The 20855-nt window shown below is 52.7% G+C and overlaps 1 protein-coding gene across 1 annotated transcript in view; it reads right to left on the bottom strand.

The window, feature by feature from the left end:
* The window catches only part of JAM3 (junctional adhesion molecule 3), a 107812-nt gene extending 87496 nt beyond the window's left edge, over window positions 1–20316 (bottom strand). Inside the window, 4 exon segments of the mRNA XM_078339878.1 lie at window positions 5525–5794; window positions 7086–7239; window positions 7878–8571; window positions 19708–20316. The gene's annotated coding sequence lies outside the window, so the exon portion shown is untranslated.
* Between the last annotated feature and the right edge of the window lie 539 nt (window positions 20317–20855).

Here is a 20855-nt window from a genome sequence, read left to right as displayed (position 1 = left end):
TTACTCTGTCCACCCAGGCTGGAATGCAGTGGTGTGATCTCAGCTCACTGCAGCCCTCACTTCCCCAGCTCAAGTGATCCTTCCACATCAGCCTCCGAGTAGTTGGGACTACAGGTGCATGCCATCTGTAGTGGCTATTTTTTTGGGGGGGCGGGTTTTGCCATGTTGCTCAGACCAGTCTTGAACTGCCTTGGCTTCCCAAAGTGTGGGGATTACAGGCATCGGCCACTGCGCCAGGCCAGGAATGTATATTTAGTAACAAGTAGGGACTACGGTGGCAACATTTTTGATGTGCTTGGACTGTCTAGGAAGGGTTTTGGATAAAAGCAAAAAGGAAGCTCTCCTGTGCTTTTTTTTAATGATACATGATAATTGTACATTATCACATGGGATACATGTGATATTTTGATACATAGATACAGTGTGTAATCATCAATCTCCTGTGCTTTTTAGAAGCATTCAAACCTCCAGGTGGGGTGGCTATTATCTGTAATGCCAGCACTTTGGGAGGTTGAGACGGGAAGATCGCTTGAATTTAGGAGTTTTTTGGAGATGGAGTCTTGCTCTGTCGCCCAGGGTGGAATGCAATGGCATGATCTCGGCTCACTGCAACCTCCATCTCCGAGGTTCAAGAGATTCTCGTGCCTCAGCCTCCCAAGTAGCTGGGATTACAGGCACCCACCATCATGCCTAGCTAATTTTTGTATTTTTGCAGAGATGGAGTTTCACCATGTTGGCCAAGCTGGTCTTGAACTCCTGAACTCATGTGATCCGCCCATCTCAGTCTCCCAAAGTGCTGGGATTACAGGTCCAGCACACCCGGCCAAGTACATGAGTTTAAGACCATTGCGAGACCTCATCTCTACAAGAAAGAAAAAGAAAGAAGGAAAGGAAAAAAAGCATTCAAACCATCTCGTAGGATGGGCTCTTAAACCATCCAATTCTGGGCCGGCAGCAAATGGCCAGGGTGTGTCTTCCCTGCAGAGATTAGCTTTGTTTCCAAGAGCTCATTAGACTAAGAAAAAAATCATCTTTGACCTTGCTCACCAATCTCTGCACCTCAAGGACAAGTGCGCACGCACGCACGCACGCACGCACGCACGCACGCACGCACTTCCTCCTGTCGCTGGGCTTTCCACCTGCGCTCGGGCTGCCCCCTCTCCCAACCGAGGGATGGGTTGCCAGAGCAGGATCCAACTGTAGTGGCCTTCAGGTGCCCCTGGGCCTCTCTTGGTCACAGAGGTCTTATAAGGAGGCAGAAGGCCAAAGAGCGAAAACTACTTCTGTGCGTCTTCCCCATGTTCCAGGGCCCCACTGACAAGCCCTGAGACGCAAACCTTCTCGGGAGAAAACCTTCTCGGGAGGGAGCAGCCAGTTCGCGCCGCCTCCTGCCCACCCCGGGTGGCCGAGACGGGGAGTCCGTTTCCTGCCCGCTGTGCACCGTTTCCCAGCCTCACTGCGCCACCGTGTGGCCACTTTTTTTTACTATTGCAGCTCCTTATGCCTCCCCGGCCCTCTCCATACCAGTTCTTAGTTGTTTGGTGTTCTGTGCTCAAGTTTTCAAGGCAATTTTGTGTACAGTATTCCAGTATTTTTTGGCGGGGAGACAGGGTCTCACTCTGTCGTCCAGAATGGAGTGAGTGCAGTGGCAAGATCATGACTCACTACAGCCTCCACCTCTGCCACTCAAGTGATCCTCCTGCCTCAACCTCCGGAATAGCTGGGACCACAGAAATGTGCCACTATGTCCAGCTAATTTTTCAATTTTTTTGTAGAGATGGGGTCTTGCTGAGTTGCCCAGGGTGGTCTCAAACTCCTGATGGCAGGCGATCCTCTCACCTCGGCCTCCCAAAGTGCTGGGATTACAGGCAATATCCCAGTATTTTAAGAACTTGCAGTCTTAAGCAGAGATACCCAGGAAGACTTGAGCCCTGAACTGGGCATGTACATAAAGCAATAAAGGGCTAAGACTGAAAGCTGCAAGTCAGTGTATTTAAGTGGAGATGAGGAAGAAGAAAAAATAGCCATTGGAATTCCAAATATGTCAAACAGGGCTGGTCAGGAGCCAGGGTGAGACCCTAGCTCAGTCGGTGAGGTGAATTTTGCTGCCCTCTTCAAGAGAGTTTTAAAAAATATTGATCGACTGTGTTGTAGAGACGGGATCTCACTTCGTCATGCAGGCGGAGTGCAGTTTCACCACCATAGCCCACTGCAGCCTGAACTCCTGGGCACATGCCCTCGTTCTTCCTCAGCCTCCCAAGTAACTGGGACCACAGGTGTGCGCCACCACTCCCAGATAATTTTTAAAATTTTTGTAGGAAGAGGTCTCATTATGTTTCCCAGGCTGGTCTCAAGCAATCTTCCTGCTTCAGCCTCTGAAAGTACTGGGATTAAAAGTGTGAGCCACCTTGCCTGGCCATGTATTTAACCAAAAAAATAAAAATTAAAAAATTAAAAAGCTGTTCTACCAGAGTAGAAAAGCCTGGATTGTCAGCCTGGGGTCTCCTTGCTTTGCATCCAGAGACCCCTTGGGGAGGGGGGAGTCAGCCACAGGGTTCCTCCAGCAGGGAGGGGCCAAGCGTCACAAAGGGGAAAGTGCATGTCTGTCACCTGTGCAGGAGCGCTGCAGTTCACATCAGAAGTCCTGCTCTTCTCCTCACTCTTGAGTGGCCTTGAGAAACTTCAGGACCTGGCTTTAAATGTAAGAGTTGTCCTAAGGCTTTGCCTGTGTTCAAGCTGTGTCTGCTCCTACTGCCTGTTCCGTGTCTTGGTCAGACTGGTGTATTCTTCCCCCAGCCATCACTGATTCTTACACTTTGCGGGCAGTATGACTTTTGCTCAGAATGCCCTTCCCGCTCCATCCGTGCTTTTAAATCCTTTTTTTTTTTTTTTTTTTTAAGAGAAGGAGTTTTGCTCTTTTTGCCCAGGTTGGAGTGCAGTGGCACAATCTTGGCTCTCCACAACCTCTGTCTCCCAGGTTCAAGTGATTCTCCTGCCTCAGCCTCCTGAGTAGCTGAGATTACAGGCATGCACCACCACACCCGACTAATTTTGTATTTTTAGTAGAGACAAGGATTCTCCATGTTGGTCAGGCCGGTCTTGAACTCCTGACCTCAGGTGATCTGCCTGTCTCGGCCTTCCAAAGTGCTGGGATTACAGGTGTGAGCTACTGCGCCCGGCCATCTGTGCCTTTAAATCCTATGCATCCTCAAGGTGATCCTAAATTTCTTCCAGGGGGCTTTAGCAAATCTTACCAGCTGGGAACTTCCCCTCACCTTCTCTGAAAGCCTCCCTCGGACTCCACGGATCCTTCTTTTGGGAGCATTATCTGGTTCTTCGAGATATATTCTGTTTTTTTAATATGTCATAGACATTTTGGGGTCCATGTGATATTTTAATCCATGTATATAATGTGTGATGATTAAGTCAGGTTACTTGAGATGGCCATCCCTCAACTTTGATCTTTTCTTTCTTGTTGGAAGCATAGACTATTCTAGTCACATGTACCTTTACTGTATGTTTAATGTAGGCATTCAACTCTATGTGTGAATCCTACGTTAGATTCATCATCATGCACCGTGCCTGACACTATGCTTTAGCTGTATTCAGTGTTGAGCAGACCTCTTGTTGAATGAAAAGAAATTTCCTTATTTTTCATAGTTCAACTGAAATATAATTTTTCCCAGGCCAGGTGCAGTGGCTTATGTCTGTCATTCCAGCACTTTGGGAGGCTGAGGTGGGTATATCATTTGAGGCCAGGAGTTCAAGATTAGCCTGGTCAACATAGCAAAACCCCGTTTCTACCAAAAATATAAAAATTAGCTGGGCATGGTGGCATGTGCCTGTAGTCTCAGCTACTCAGGAGGCTGAGGCATGATAATCACTTGAACCCAGGAAGCAGTGGTTGCAGGTAGCCAAGATTGCACCACTGCACTCCAGCATGACTCTGTCTCAAAAACTATACATACATTATATTATATATTTCCTAGAATATAGTTATCTATTTTATAATATAGATTTATTTTTATATATTTACTTATAATATATTTTTATATTTGTTATGTATATATAATATCTCCCAGTATGTCTCCATGAATGCCCCCACTAGCTCAAGGTCGGGGTGACATGCCCTATCAGTACCTCCAGAACATGCACTCTTCCCACCACTGTGGCTGTCACACTTATTCCAATGCCTTGTCACTTGCTTTCCCACCCACTAGACGACAAGCACCTTGAGGAAACACTATGTGTGTGAAGTCTCTACTGCTTGCATTGCACATGACAAATTGTGGGAGCTCAGTAACTATCTGATGAACAGATAGATAGAGAGATAAAAGGATGTGTGGATACATGGAAGTGGGGAAGGGGAGAGGGGGTAAAGTTGACCTTTCAGATTGCCTTAAGCACTATTTTATGATTTTAGAACCTTGAACTTGTCTTTGGGGGAAATTAGTCCAAGCTATTTGGAAAATAATACAGTGATCATTGTAGAATCAGGTGGTGATTTTCCTTCCAATGGACATTGCTTCTGGATGGGGCGGGGTCTGCTCTTCCCATTCTATGGGAAATTTCATGCTCCTTGGGCTAAGCTTGGCCCAGAACTTGGCAAGATCTCTGGGGCGTTCATTTTTGTCACCCATCCCCGGTAGGAGGGTGGATAGGTGGGAGGGGAACTGTTTTGGGAAAGAGTGCTGGGGAGTGTTTGTGTGTGCGATGAGTCAGGCCCCAGAGCTGGGAGCCTTCCTCTCTCCTGGCTCTCTGTGGGGGTAGTTCTCACCAGTCACTGGGAGGGTAGAGGATCACCAACTGTCTTCGGAAAGTTTGGAAAGTTTTCTTAGTCATTACGCCAAGTCAGCTGGAGCTTTATGTAATGGGGACAAGCAGAGGTATGATGGCATCAGACCGGCTGCTTCTCTTTCGGCAGCGGCTCTCACCCCTCCCCTCCTAACTGCCAGGGCTGGCGACCCGCCCTACATATAAGAGGTGGCATTTGGGGGCGAAGGGTCCCTGCTGTAGATGTTTGATTCCCACTAGGAAAGAACTTGGGTTGATTTAGAGAGGCCCTCGGGAAGGGCTGCGTGCGCTCTCAGCGGTGCCCAAACTCCTTTTGTATCCAACATCACGTGGCGGGTGAGAATCAAGCTGGGCTCCCAGCACCTCAGAACTCCGCCGCCTGAGCCCCAGCCACAGAAGACCCGCTTCCCTGGCCACCACGGTCCCGCTCCCATGCTGCTGGCCGAGGCAGCCTATTTCTGCTCTCTTACCTCCTCACTCTCCAGGCACCGGGAGATGCATCACTGGGCTTCCTGTCTCTGACACTGAAGCCAATTTGCCTATCACAATTCGAGTTCTGTCAGTGACAGCTCCAGATAGGGCCTGAAATAATGTTTGTGTGTGGACATGCATGTGCCCGTGCGCGTAACGGAGAGAAATACAAAGAGAAATACAAAGAGAAACAAAGAGAAGGAAGGATGGGAGAGGAGAGGTTTCAGGTCTGGGAGGAGAAAGGATCATGGTGACTCACCTGGCTGAGGGGACCAGGGCCACTGGGAAGAAACAGCAACACCCAGAGGTCTGCGGAGAGTTGCAGGGCCTTCCACAGGCCTCTTCCAGGCAGCTGAAGGCATGTTAGAGAAGCTGGGGCTTGTCCTCCTTTGTTACTTACAGGGAGAAAAGTACAGCAGGTCCGAGAAATGCTGGGGCCTGAAGCTTTGGAAAAGATGAGATGGAGCATTGTTTCCGTTGGGAAGCAGAGTGCTAAGGAGTAGCATCATTGCAACATCACGCCGGGTGACTTCCCAGAACAAGAAAGAATGGATACAGTTAAGAAATTAAGGTAAGAAATGAGGATACATTTCCTGACAATGAGGAGGGCTGGTCTGACCCAGTGGCCCCAAAAGAGAGTTTCAAAATCAGGCCTCTGGGTATCAAGCATAGACTGAACAGCAGGAGGGGATACTGGCAGGGCAGGACTAGCTGGTGGTTCTGAGATCTCCTAGCCCCACGTTACAGCTCCGGTCCTTCCTCAATGCCAGGAAGTTGTGTAGGCGCTAGAGGTCTCCCAGAAGCCAGAGGGAAAAACCGGAAGGGAGGACTGCAGAGGGGACTTGAGATGGAGTGGGATCACAGCAAGCGGGGAGGGGCGCGAGGATGTCTGGGAGAGAGCCTGGAGAGTTTCATGCCCAGGCTGGTTTGAGATCCATTCCTGGATGGGTGGGGACAAGGGTGGTGGGAGAGGTGAAGCAAGCAAGAGAAGACACAGCCTCTTTCCCTGCTTAGGGGCCTGGGGGCAGGGCAGTGCACAACAGGACCTTCTGGGTGCCATAGAGGCCAAGCCGAGTGGAGGCTGGAGCTTTCCCTGAACCCAGTTAGGAAGGAAGGAGAGAGGGCTGGGAAAGGAGGGAGAAAGAGCAAAAGTTTCCCAGCGCACCACCAGGTGCCAGGTGGGGACAGTGTGGAGATGGCTGGAGGCTGCAGCCCTGGGCTAAGGCAGGGCTATGCTTTGTCTGAAATGAAATCTTTTATTTAGGCTGTCGCCTTCTGCCTCTGGGCTCGTGGTAAGACGGTGGCAGACTGCTCTATTCCCATCCTCACAAGCTGAGCCCCAAGTCCCTGGAATTTCATGCCCTCCCACACCTTCTTGCCTATTCCCATAGTGCTGGGACATTTCTATTGTTTCCAGTAGATTATTTAGGACTTGGGGGAAGTCTAAAACAAGCCCTAGCCCATGGCACTCAGTACCTCTTTCATGTGTGCCCACCTTGCCCTGTTCTTGGCTTGGATCTGTTTGTGTGACTGATGACTCAAGCTAGGCCTTCCTTCCTCAGTCTACAGCTGTTCCTGCCTCTTCCTGGACCTTAGAATCCACAGATCCAGCCATGGTGTCTCAATGGTATTGCTGGGTTTCCTCACTGGCCAGCTTCTAACAGTAGAGAAGGCTTAGAGCAGAGAAGTTATGCCTGCAGCCGTCAGAACTGCACTGCCCAGGCTGAACGCTGGGCTCGCACCTGCCAGAGGTGGCCCTGAGCAAGTCACAAAATGCCTCTGCTCGCACTTCTGGAGGGAAGGCTGGGATGATTATTTACCTGGAAGATGAGCTGTGGGGACTGGAAGCCAGCATGCACGGAACATCAGCTTTGCTCTGTGGAAAACCTGGGTGGCTCTCAGGCATCGTGCGCTCCCATATGTAATCACACTTGCCCCAGACAGCTCATTCCAGCGATGCTGGCCGCCTCCCTCCTGTACCAAGAACAGCCCATGCTCAGCCCCAGTTTTATGCACATAAATGTCCTCCCACCTCCGGTACAGCTACTCACACTCCCCCACCTTGAGGCCGCACCAAAGTGCCGCCTCCTTCCCAAAGCCTTCCCTGATCATCCCAACCCACACAGATCTCTTCCTGCTTTGCCTCATTGTGCTTCCAGCCAGTGCCTTGAAATGTAACATTTCCATCATAGAATAATCCCATTTGGGAGCTGGAGGAGTCCTTAGAAATGGCCCCAGTCGGTTTCTCTTAACCAAAAGGACTAAAAAGCAAGAGGTGGCCAGGCGCTGTGGCTCACGCCTGTAATCCCAGCACTTTGGGAAGCTGAGGCAGGCAAATCACAAGGTCAAGAGATCGAGACTATCCTGGCCAACATGGTGAAACCCCGTCTCTACTAAAAATACAAAATTAGCTGGGAGTGGTGGCGCGCGCCTGTAGTCCCAGCTACTTGGGAGGCTGAGGCAGGAGAATTGCTTGAGCCCAGAGGGTGGAGTTTGCAATGAGCTGAGATCATGCCACTGCACTCCAGCCTGGCAGCTGGTGATGGAGCGAGACTCTGTCTCAAAAAAAAAAAGCAGGAGGTACCTCCCCATGACATCCTGGCGGCACCTACCATGGGCCTTGCCAGTTGGCCACCACAGTCCTGCTAAGCCTGCTGCTGCTTCAGAGTCCTCCTCAGCACGGTGCTCCAGGAGTCAGTACCCACTGGTCATTAGCACCACTGCCATTCACAGTCCAGGCGATGAGACTTCAGCTATAACTTGGTGTAGCTAGAGCTTTTGCAGGTACAGGGACCCACTTCAAGGCCGAGGCCTGGGGCTAGAACTCTGGTTTAACTTCTATCCAGGGCTCCTCAGACGACGCCAGAGGCCTCTTTAATTGTTTTTTGATTGTTCTCTACCTGTGAGTCTTGCCTTCCCAACCAGGGAATTCGAGCTGTGATATTTATGGGGATGTCCTCCCAGCACTGAGCATGAGACAGTACATGACACATGCTCACAGGCTGATGTGTTGACTGCTTGGAGCTTTTCCCCGAGCTCTTCTAACTTGTCTTCAGAGCTCAGTCAAAAGGGCAGGGGGAATTGGGGTGGCGTGGAGGCTCAGTCTCTCTGCCGATAAGTCTGCCAGGACTTCCCCAGTACCTCTTCTCTGTCCACAGAAGCTGCAGGGACTCTGAACACGTTGAAAGATGAGACAGGACCTGGACATCAGGAGCCCAGAAAGATCATCTTCATCCTGCAGCTCAGTGGCTTGGTGTCCTTGGGAGGCTGTTTTGCAGGGACTCACTGGCCATCATTCAGCGGGAGCTGTATGGGAAAGGAGAGGCATCTGTTGGGCACTGATGGGCAGGGTGAGGGTCTCTTGAAGGGTGGTCCCCCTTTGAGGGGGACAGATGGACTGGAGGGCCATGGCTCACGTACAGCTTGGTGGAGGTGCTTCCCCCCACCAAGGGCCCTGGAGGACACAGTTCCCAAATGGAGTCTTCCCTTCCTATGCCATTGAAAGGCGGCATTACAACCTGCCTAGGCCCAAGAGCTGGAAACTGTAGGGACCCCAGTTACCCCAGGCCTGCCCCCTTCTTCCTCTGGCCCTCAGCAAGTTCTCCTGATCTCTTCTTGCCAAGACCCTGGAAGTGCATGCAGTCTCCCAGTCTTGCCGCGGACCCAGCCCTCCTCCCCCGAGTCTCATCTGAAGGCCAGCAGTGTGCCCGCTGAGCTTTCTAGTCATGTCACAACTTTGCCACATTTTTCTTTCTAAAACTTAGATTTTCTTATATCATTCCCTGCTTAAAAATCAGTCACCTCACTGTCTTCAGAAGGTGAAACCCTCCAGCCTAGGGCTTGTCAGCCTCTGTGCTCTCTGCATTCTGGGTGGGCTCTGCTCTGCTGTGGCGGCTGCCCTGTGCATGGTGGGTGCTTAGGAGCATGCTGGCCCTACCCACTAGGGGCCAGGAGTAGCCTCCCTCCTACTCCTGCAAGTTGTGACAACCAAACCTCTCCCCAGATATTGCCAAAAGACCTCAAAATTGGTTAAGAATCAGTGTGGTGGCCTATAAAATACGATAATAATAGCTAATGACAATGCCTACTTACTCAGCTCTGTGCTAACAGCTTTTCATGAGGTCTCTCATTTAGTCTTCAAAATATCTCTATAGGTAAGGCCCTATTAGTATCTCCACCTTACAGATGCTCAGAAGGCAGAAGGGGTCCAGATCTTTTAAGATGCAAAGACTTTTTCCATCCACGTGGGGTAAGAAGAGAGGTAGACAATTGAAAATTGCTTCTCTTGGCTGGGCGAGGTGGCTCACGCCTATTATCCCAGCACTTTGGGAGACCGAGGCAGGTGGATCACAAGGTCAAGAGATCGAGACCATCCTGGTCAACAAGGTGAAACCCCGTCTCTACTAAAAATACAAAAATTAGCTGGGCATGGTGGTGCACGCCTGTAGTCCCAGCTACTCTGGAGGCTGAGGCAGGAGAATTGCTTGAACCTAGGAGGCGGAGGTTGCGGTGAGCTGAGATCTCACCATTGCACTCCAGCCTGGGTAACAAGAGAGAAATTCTGTCTCAAAAAAAAAAAAAAAAAAGGAAAGAAAATTGCTTCTCCTTGAGGCCAGAGCCACAGAGCCGGAGGCAAGTCAGGCAGGCTTGAGCCCTGCTTCATTTCCGGCAAGATGTGTTTTCTCCCCACGAGTCCCTGTCCATGCTTCCCAATACCACTCCTTCATGCAGGCCAGTCTCCTACCTGAGATGTTCCTCTTTGACCTGGGGAGATGGATTCATTATTCAGGGCCCAGGTGAAAGCCCCCTGTCCTGTTCTCTGTGAAGGACTTTAGGCCCCAGGAGGAAGAGAGAATTCTCCCTCATGTGTGGCTAGTGCCCACACGCCACCTAAGTGGTATGTTCTGCCATGGCTAATTGTGCAGGCATCTTCTGCGCTAGCCTATCTTGGGGCAAGGGTCTGGGGGTGGAGACTCTAGCTGTCCCTCTTTCATAATGACAACATGGAGCGCTTTGCCCAGAGCACTGAACTCCCAAATGTGTGTGGAGTGGAATGCAGTGGGGCAGTAGGTGGGTAGTGACTCCTCCAGGAGCTGATGCTGAGCCCCTGGACAGCAGGAACCACAGGGCCTCCTGGCAGGCAAGGAAGACTCAGGGCCCCTCCTCTGGGCTGACGTAGCCCCTCAGCTTAAGGAGCAACACATGGCTGCATGTTGGCCCCCTTGACTGGGGCCTGTGAGCCATGCATAAAATGCAGACTCAAGCGCTGATGCAGCTCAGAGCTTGCTTTGGTGCCTGGAGTAATGAAGGCTCATGTTCTCTCTCACACAGGCTTCTAAGAGTGTGTGCATGCAGGCACGTGCCGCTGTGGGTGAGTGCACAGCCTGTGTGCTGTGTGGAAAGGGAGGCTGTGGGTGCTCTTTCCCAGGCATGCAGCATCACTGAGGCACTGGTCATAGGCAGCGTTCACGCATTTCTGTTCTGTGACACTGGGTTGCATATACAGTCCCATCTACACAGAGTCAAGGTCCAGGAACCCACCAACATTCTAGAATCTTGAAGAGTGTAGTCCACTCCCTGACTGCTCCACATTCAACTTAGGCAGACGGCAACCTGAGCTCACTCTCCTTTCTCCCTCTTTCCAGGCTAGAGGAATGGAGCTCACACAGCATTTGAACCCTGCCTGGCCTCTCCAAGCAGTTGCCAGACCCCACATAACCAGATGGCCGCTGGATCGGGGAGGAAGTGTGGGCCAGTGGTGGTGGATGGGTGGAATTGGCTGAATGAGTCTCAGGAGAAGTGGAATGCAGAAGCTGGCACTTCTTGTTTCTATTGGCAATCAGCAGAGAAAGGCCTTCCCTAGAAGTCATACTTTGTGGATGAGTGGCTGGACAGAGAACAAGGCACAGGGGCTGGGGCCACTCCTCAAGGTAGGCCCAGACTGTGCCTGGCCATGTGCTCACCGGAGTGTGCCCACCTGGGTTGTGTGAGGCAAGGCTGGGGTGGGGAGGCAGTTCTACTTATGAAGTGTGCATAGCGGGTAGCTGTACACCAACCCACGTGAAGAGAGAGTGTAGGCCGGAGTTTCCAGGGATGTTTCTGGCCTCACTGTCACTTGCATGTATACATGGTACGCTTGTGTACTTGCTGGAATAAGAGCATGTGTACCCCGTCTGTGTCAGTGTGCTGTACACACATCCATCTCATGTGTGCCTTTATCTCTGCACTTTCGGGGTACCCGCCTCTGGGCCCAAGCTTTAAATTAGCAGACACATACACACACAGCATTCATGGTCTCCAGACTTCTCTACATTTCAAAACAGACAAGGGGAAAAAAAGGGCCAGGAGACAAGATGAGCTAAAAATAGCTGAATATAAGCTCTTCAGATCAGAAAGCTCCCTGTTTTAGTGAGTCACCAGTTTTCCAGACTGAACATGCATGCATGCACGCATGCACACACACACGCAAACACAAACACCAGCGTGCCGCCAAGTCACGCCTGCACTGCCCAAGATGCCCTGGGGCTCACGCACCCTGTGCTCTGTCCTCACAAGGTGAAATCACCCACCAAAAGAGGTGCTTCTCTGGTCTCTGCTGAATGCTCTCTCTTTGAGCTTGGAAGGCACAAACTATTCCCCAGCCCCCTGCAAACACATATGCGCTTTCATCTCCCCCTTCTAAGCCTCTTCTGATTTCTCTGTATTCCCTAACCCCAGTCCTGCTCTATTTTTTAATGGGGGTTGCCAAGAAGAGGATGGCCTTGCTGTCCTACTAAGGGTTATGCTGCGTTTTTCAGGGGGCCCTGATGCAGGAGAGGTCAGACCGCTCTCTGCACAGCATCTCCGGAGCTGGCCCTCATGCTCAGGGAGAGGAGACAGCTCCGGACGCCATGCAAGATTTATGAATGTGTTTTGTTAATTGCATTAGTGGCTCCGTGGGAGGATGGTGTGTGCTTTGGCCTTAAACAAGGTGAGCTCAAAAGAGGCAATCGGAGAGGGGATAGGACCAAGGCTGTGCATATGAGCACCCTGCCATCCCAGGCTGCATGGGCCCCCTTGCCCTCTGTTGCCCACACTCTTGCTGAAGCGAGGGCTCTGTCCCTGCCCGCCTGAGCTCCTGAGATCTTGTCTCCACTGCTGCTCAGACTCGCCTTCCCCTCCTTGGCTCCTTGACTTGAGAGAGAGGCTTATCTGCAGTGGTCTTCAGTGACTCTCTTTCTCTTTTCCTCTTTCTCCCTCCTTCCTACTTTTTCTCTTTCTCTTTAAATCCTTCCCTCTATCTTCACCCACCTTCACCCCTGTCTTTGTGAAATCTAAATCTGCTTTAATCTAAGCGTTTCAACAACTCAGACTCCACAGGCCCTCAGGTGGCCCTGGCCCTGCTCCTGTACTCCTCTGGTCTCTGGGGCTCCTGCGCCCTGGTAGTCAGCCGGGCATCATGGTCCTGCAGCTTTTCAGAAGATGACAAAGTGCAGGCACGCAAGGGTGCATGTGGTGACTAGAGAGGATTCACCTAAAATTAGAAGTCAATCTGAGGGAGGGGCTCAAGGAGCCCGGGGTCTAGGCCCCTGTGGTGTGTCCAAGGTTGTGATGAGCTCTTCCAGAAGGTGGGCCCTAGGCCACGATGCTGCTCTCAGTTGGGGCTGCCCTCCAGCATGGCAACCCTGGCAGCTTCCCCTTCGTGCCATGTCTTGGGTGGGCCTCGGCCGTGGTCATGTTTGGGGGCATGGGCTCTGTACCCAGGCTGCTCCAGGTAGAATCCAGCTCCTATTCTATGGCCCTGGGAGTTCATGTCTCTGGGCCTTCATCTCTTCAACTGTCAAAGGGAATAATTATAATACCTATACCATGGGGTCCTTTGATATCCACAGAGCTTAAAACAGTCTGGCAAGCACTTCATAAATGTTACAATCTAACTGGAGCCCGGCCTAAGGCTAGTCTGCATGGTCCTTTCCACACCGGGAATTCTTCTCTTCCTGTCCCTGAGAACTCAGGCTCCCAAGCTGCAGGCTCTCAGATGTGAATTTTCAGTCCTGTTCTGTTTTCAGCCTACCCAACCTCTCTGTGTCTCCTTTTCCTCTCAGAAACACAGGGATGAGAAACTCTATTTCCTTTTTAAGGGAGTTTCTGGGGTGAGATCAGACCTGAGAGGCAGGCCAAACTCTACTTTCCCTGCCCCCATCTCACTTGGTCTTTGCCCATGGGGGCACTTGTCTCTGGCTCCACCTTCTGTCCCCCCAACCGCCCATGAGTCCTCTTTGGAGCTCTGGCCCAGCCTGAGCTGGACATGGGTGGACAGGAGACTATTTTTAGTCCCAGACAGAAGCAGCAGCTTGCACAACTGCCTCTCCGAGCTTGCCTGTCCACAGGGGGTTCAGTGAATGGGGGCAAGGGCTGGAAGGCTGGCCCAGCCAGGGGCCCTGAGAACCCCAGCTTCCTCCCACTCCTCCCAGGAAAGGATCCCCTTCTGTCCCAGGACAAGCTGCCCTCCCCTCCTGCCCCCAGCGTCTTAATCCCCAGTGATTTAGCAGCTGAGCTGTGGAGGCTGTAAAGTGGGGCAGGAGGGGAGGATCAAAGGGAATCCACAGAGAAGGGAGGAACCAGAGCACAGCCTGAGGCTAGTCCGCTTGGTCCTTGCTGCACCAGCAACTCTTCCTGTCCCTGAGAACTCAGGCTCCCAAGCTGCAGGCTCCGACAGTGAATTTTTAGTCCTGTTCTGTTTTCGGGCATTCACGTCATAAGGCAAGCTGAGCACATCCACCTGTGCTTTCTGGGAGCTCTGCGTCCGCATAGAAAGCAATGGGCTTCCCAAAGGTGCTGGGCAGTCGTGGGGCTCAACACAAACTGCGTTTGTTTGGAACTTGGGGTTTGGCTGGATTGCCCGATCAGCCCGTCTTGATCAGTCTTTAACCCGAGACAAAAGAGGTGCTGAACGTCAACATTGAATTACAAAGAAATTCTTGCAATTCTTGCATCAGGGTTTCCCAAATGATGGTAATTCTCAGGACTGCTGGAGACCAGGGAGTGGGCAAGGGAAGAGAAGTGCTGTGCAGACCAGTAAATTAATTACATGTGTGTTTGCACCTATGATTACACCCAGGCACTGATCCAGGATCTAAGGATTCCTTAGGTGAACAAATAGACTAGAGCCCTGTCCTTGAAGAACTTAACATTCTAGAGCATAGAAGCGCTTTCGTGTTGCAAAATACACACTCTTAACAATCCAATCCTTTCATGTCTCTGAATGCCGCTAAGGTGCCTAGCAGCTGATTCCTAAAATCCGATTTCTCCAGAGCCTAGATTCTTGCTGCTTTAAGGAAACGATTCTCAGTCTCTTCCGTGTTGTACATCTCTTTGTAAATCAATTAAAACTGTGAACCCTTTTCCAGAAAAACGTTCAGCACACAGAAACATTCACAAACCTGCCTGCCATTTGAGGGACTATAACTCCAGGACGCTCAGGCAGGGACTGTGGCTTTAGAGCTCCCGTCTGAAGTGTGGGACGCGGCCGCCGCCGACACTGCCGGCCCCATCGCCGCATCTCCCGGCAAGAGCCAAGCCGCTGAACTTCAATCACAGTGCTCTACCAGTGTGGATCAGGGGGAGCCGGACACTGCCTTCTGAAAAAATCCCGATTCCACCAGACTGTAGACAAACCATGTGGAAACCCCTAACCAGTTATCACGCTGGTGTGGCCCTGGATGAGCTCTGACCTTGGCCCAGTCCCTTCCCGGCTTTGGGTCTCAGCTTTCTGGCTTAGGACAGGAGGGGCGGAGGCAGCAGCGCCGAGGTCCTTCCGGCTCTGCGGTGCCTCGAACTCGAAGTTGCTATACAGGTGCGTGTTTGGCTGAGGGGAAGGGAGCAAAGTGCAACCTCGGCCGCCTGCCTTCCCGGGGAAGAGCTCCCAGCCGCCTCCGGCCCGTCCGGCCCCCGCCCTGCTCCTGCAGACCGCCCTCCCCGCGGGCTCCGGGATGCAGCTCCCCAGCCTCAGTGACGGAGGCCAAAGCTGCCGGAGCGCTGGCCGGCGACTGCTTTATACCGCTCGGCTCCACCCGGAGGGCGCAGCGCAGCCCAGCATCCAGACGCGGAAGAGAAGTGGGGCTGTGCCAGGCCCCGGTCTGGGAAGGGGTCCTGAGGGCCACCGCGCTCGGAGACCCGTCCCGCACCGCCCCCACTCCCCTACGCCCCCTCCCCTGGCTCTCCGGTTGGGAGGGTGCAGGAGAGGAGAGGAGGCAGCCGGTCTGCAGCGAGGCGGGGGCTACTGCCCTGTTGTCACCCCCACCCACTCCCACGCAGAAGCCTTCTGGCCGAGCTGGGGTCTCCACGCAAAGGGGTGGGTCCAGGATTGGGTTTGCTGCTCGGCGGTGGGGGTGCGGTGCGGGGCTAGAGACTGCAGCTCCGAGGGATCAGATCTGCTAACTCCAAGTCCCTCCTTTGAAATCCATGCCACCTTTTCCTTCCTCTTTCCCAGGGCCGCCACTGCACCTCCAGGCCAGAATTTAAATGTTATTAGCGGCAATTGATCTGCTCGGGACTGAGGCTTCTGCCGGGTCCTCTGCGGAATTGGCAGGGGCATGGATGGATAAGGAGCTGCTGCACTGTGGCACTGGCGTGGCCGGGGCTGCCTGGCTCTGAGCAGACTCATGGGACGGCCCTGTAAGAACCCCAATGCAAGGAGGGCGCGGAAGCACCTGAGTTGGCGTCTCAGCAGGGACCCCGCAGGAAATGCCCTTCTACCGTTGGTGCCCAAGTTCTTTACACACTTACCCATTGCTATACACAGTCCACGCTTCTGCACCCACACCCACAAGCTTATGCTCACATGCACATTCTTGAATCTGTGTGATAATGCTTCTCTTACAGTCATCCGGCAAACATGTACAGACCCTGCTCACGTTTTCAAATAACCACCCTCGTCTTTCTTTTCTTTTTTCTCTTCTCTTCTCTTCTTCTTTCTCTTCTCATATCTTCTCTACTCTTCTTTCTCTCTTTCTCTTTCTTTGACGGAGTCTTGCTCTGTCACCCAGACTGGAGTGCCGTGGTGCCATCTCGGCTCACTGCAACCTCCGCCTCCTGGATTCAAGCACTTCTTTGCCTCAGCCTCCGACGTAGCTGGGATTGCAGGACCCACCACCAAACCGGGGTAATTTTTGTACTTTTAGTAGAGACGAGGTTTCACCATCTTGGCCAGGCTGGTGTTGAACTCCTGACCTCGTGATCTACCCACCTTGGCCTCCCAAAGTGCTGGGATCACAGCAGACTCATCTTCTTTTTCTCTTTCAGGCCTGCAGATCTGCCGTCTATACATGTTACCAGACACAATTGGAACTTATGATATGCCCTTTCCTAGCACATCCATATAAACACACAGAATAGATGTACGTATGTACAGGCCTAAAAACAGAACACACATTCTACATGATTCTGCATGACATGCACACATGCCATGTGCACACAGAAACAACAGCCTTCACACGGTCTGCACATGCAGGCCATGCCCCAGTACCAGGCACATAGGCCGGGCCACAGTCCACTTCACACATTGCCCACTCTCCTTTCCTCACTGCTTCCTCCAGTAGCTGTCCTTGGGGAAGAACGTCTGCCTTTAGCCACCACTGTGTCTCTTCATTCTGAGTTGAGCACGGGAAACCGTGTGATGTAGGTAAGGACGGTGTGATGTGAGGTCTCTGGGAGCTGGGCTGTCAGCTTAGCTGGCTTCATAATACGTGATTTTGCTCATTTATTTTTGTATACCTTCACATTCCTTGTGAGGCCTTCCAGAAATAGATATTGAAATCCTACCTCAGTTTCCTCATTCATAAAATGGATTAATATACGATCTGCCTTATCTCGATTATGGCAATGTTATGGGAATAAAATTCAACATCTAAGAGCAGCCTGAAAAGCATCATATGCATGAGGCTAGCGGCTATTAGGGTGCCTCAGGAGCTGGTGAGGTGTGGGCAGTGTTTTCTTGCTGTGAATCAGGCCTAGTGCTGGTCTTGCTGAGACCCTACTCCAGGGCTTCATGAATCCCAGTAGAAATCTCACCTGCTCCTTTCCTCTCCCAGTGTCACCCTCATCCTCATTTTTGTCTATCCCAGATGTATCATGGCTACAGAGCCGGCAGCTTGGAGAGGGCTAAGAGGGCCTTGGCACTGAGTGGAGCATCTGCCCCGGGCACGTGGGCACACATAGGCTGGGCTCCCAGGCTTCTGAGGGTTTGCACCTGGGAAAGCTCCTCTCTGCTCCTGGGCACTGGGGCTGTGCCAAGCAGCTGAATCCAAACAAGAGGCCCTGTGGTGTGGTGAGTTTCACAGATGGGCCGGGCTGGTTCCTGCACCTGTGTTACCCTGGGTAGGCATGGGGCTGTCAGAGGGAACCCAGGAAAGCCCCAATAGCACCTTCACATCTATGGTGGGCACAGGAAGACCACGTTTTTGCCTAGTCCAGAGACCTCAATGCTCCAAGCCACGGTGGCTGGTACCAGTTAGGGTAGCCCTGGAGGAGGGGAAGCAGGAAGCTGGGGCCAATGCCAACGTCGGAGGGAGGCCAGCAGTTGGCACAGTGCTGGCTTATGTCCAGCACAAGCATGTGAGAGGTGAAGGCACCATCCTGCAGGAGGGCTGGCTCTGGTCTTGTGGCTTAGAACAGGCTCCAATTCAGCGCAGAGCCTTTATTCTTTTAGCTCAGCAAGAACAAATCCAGGGTGGTGCTTGTCTCCCTCAGTTTTACTCCTCCCCAGAGTGGTATTCAGAGAAAAAATTCCACTGGGACACCTGGTACTGGTACTTGGCACTGAAGATGAGCATTTCTGGACATGGTGGTTGTAGAGGAGAGGCTGAGGCTGGGGTACCAGGACCCTGGGTTCCCATGAAACCTCAGGGCTCCCTGAAGTGAACGTGGGAACAAGCATGGATGAATGGAAGAGGGCCTCTGTGAAGCCAATCCCCTGCCAGGCCCTGTTCTCTGCAGAGGTGACTCTGGGTGACCCCCTCCCTCCTCCAGCTCTGCAGCAGCTCCCGGTTTCCAACAGGGCTGGCCAGGAAGCCGTGGCCAAGAGGGAGCTGGGTAGACAGGGACCAGAAGTCAGACCAGTGAGGGGTGGAGCCTACAAACTCTGCAAAGCTCTAGCCTGGCTCCACCCCTTCCCTTCCGGAAGCTAGAAAGGATGACATCACCCAGACTGAGGGCTCCAGCCTAGATGGGCTTCATTAGCAGGGAAAGCCAGCACCTGCAGGGCTCAAGGACTCCCCGGGTTTGCGGGAGGCAGTCCTCTGCTCCTCTTCTGAATCCGTTCAGCTTTAGGGGTCTCTGCTCTGAGTCTTGGAAACACTACCTGGCTATTCAGACTTCCAAGTCTGGGGCAATGTTTCTTCTACCAGAGACCAATCTCTTGGGCACCGGCATAAGCACTGTTTCCTTCCACCCTGCCAAATGCTGCTTTTCCTTGCCAGCACTAACTGCAGCTCCATTTTTCGGAGGCTACATAGAGAAGGATTAGATCACTGGTTCTAACCAGGCAGAGTCAGCCCACAGCAAACCTAATGTCCCCCTCCCTGTGGGCTCACGTACCCTCCCCAGCCCCCAAACCCTACTGGGTGCTTGTGTTGCCTGCTTGCAAAGCATATGCTTGGCTGCTTGCTTGGTGTCTGCTGTTTATCCGTCTCTTCCTACTGAACTTCTGTTTCTTCTTGGCCCATCTGGCTCCTGTGGTGCCTGTCTTTTGCTTGGATTGCGCCTGCAATCGACACTGTACTCCCCACCTGCTTCCCCTCTACCCTCTTTCCTACCAGGGCTTGGCTCTTGTCCACTTTGGGGCCACTGGTAGGCACCCCTGACCTTGGGTGAGGGACCAGTGATTGGGGAGTCTGATGTTAGGGTGTCCCTGAAGTGTTCTGAGGATGCCCTTTGGGGAAGAGCTTGAGGGGATGTCGAGGGCAGTGTGGCAGTTGCCTTTGGCTTGGGGTGAAGGATAGGTCCTGGTGGAAACCTCCCTCTACCCAGGCCCCTTCTGAGCTTCTTGGGATGGGGGCATCACTCACACCAGACTCTTGTAGAGTGATGGGAAATGGTCTGTGGGTAGCAGTTGGAGAGAATGAAGTCAAGGAAGCCCCAAGGCTCCTCTGACCCCCAAACCAGGGTCCACTCAGATCCTTTCCACTCAGAGGAGGCTATGGCAGTCTGGTGGCTTGGGTGGTGGCGAGGGGCTGCGGATGCTCAGAGCCAGGCAGCCAGGGGAGAAGAGGGGCCTGGGCACGGCAGCTGTGCCAGCGGTGCTGTGGAGGGTCCGTCCCCACCCCGCCTCGTCCTAGCCTCTTGGCTCTGGTTCCCACGCAGCCCAGACGTTTCTCCCCCTCCCGCCCCTCCCACAGCGTGCACACCCCTGCACATGCTCCCACCAGAGGAAGAGCTAAGTACACTGCAGCGGTTCACACTCACCCCTCCAACGCAGCCTGCTTCCTTCCGGGCGTGATGTGGCAGCTCATGGCTTCCCTGGGATTCACGAGGCCCTGGGATGCAGACGGAGCAGGTGGGTGGAGCCTGGAGGAGGATGGAGGAGAAGAATGGAACCTCCACGGGGCAGGGCTGCCATTCGTCTGCCTCTCTGGACCGGGGTTGCTCCTCCAGGCTAAGGCTGGCTGCCGAGGAGGCTGTGCTGGGCCTGGAGTCAACAAGGCTGCACGTGCTGGGGGCCATCAGCTGCTGCTCCCATAGAAGCATCTGCTCCCACCAAACCCACAGGGCTTGGCTGCCAGGACTTGCTGTGTGCCCACTCTGTGGCTCTGTTCTCTGTCTCTGTTGCTCCATCTGCCTGCTCCACCGGCTGCCTGGCTCAGCTCCTCTCGGCCTCTTTATTTCTCTCGGAATCTTCTTCCTGCTTCTCAATTCTCCCCATCCTTCTCCCTGTCTCTGTCCAACCACATTCATGCCACCATCTCCGAGGCCTTCTTTCCTCCTCTGCCCTGATCAGTCAGGCCTGTGTGCTTCTGTGCATCTCCCCCATGTTCATTCTCCTGCTCTCTCTCTTGCTTCCTCTCATGCATATTCAGTAGCTCCTTGAAAACTCACCTAGCTTATTCTGCGTGTTAAATGCCTAGATCTGCTTCAGGCGTGAGACTTCTTAGCCTCTAGATCCAGTACGCTGCCTCAGACCACATTCTGTACTAATTGTGTAGAGAATGTTGGGAAACCCACTTACCTTCCAGCCAAGCACAGCTCATTCTGCAAGGCCTCCTCTTCTGACTCGAAACAAGGCAGCCCCAAGGACAAGGACAAGGACCAGGACGTCTCCCTTTAAAGGAACCCGAGGGCTTCAGTCCTGGAAATAAACTTAGGCTCTGAAGTGTCTCATCCTTTGGTGCTTTTACAGTCCTTTTACATATTCCTTACTATCCCCTTACAGCTCTCATGGGAGGCGTATTAATGAAGCAGATGTGGTGTTCAGACTAGAAGTCACTCCACCACTGTGGCCCAGCATTTGAGGAACAGAGCTGGCATCAGAAACTTGGCATCTGAATTTTCAACCCTTGTCTGTGGCAGGTGAATGAACAGAAAGAGTCTGGAAAAATGCAGAAAGAGGCAACTGA

The sequence above is a fragment of the Callithrix jacchus genome, chromosome 10, assembly GCF_049354715.1.
Source record: "Callithrix jacchus isolate 240 chromosome 10, calJac240_pri, whole genome shotgun sequence".
Taxonomy (NCBI): Eukaryota; Metazoa; Chordata; class Mammalia; order Primates; family Cebidae; genus Callithrix; species Callithrix jacchus.
The sequence above is the reverse complement of the archived record's forward strand: the minus strand, read 5'-3'. Positions and strand labels throughout refer to the sequence as shown.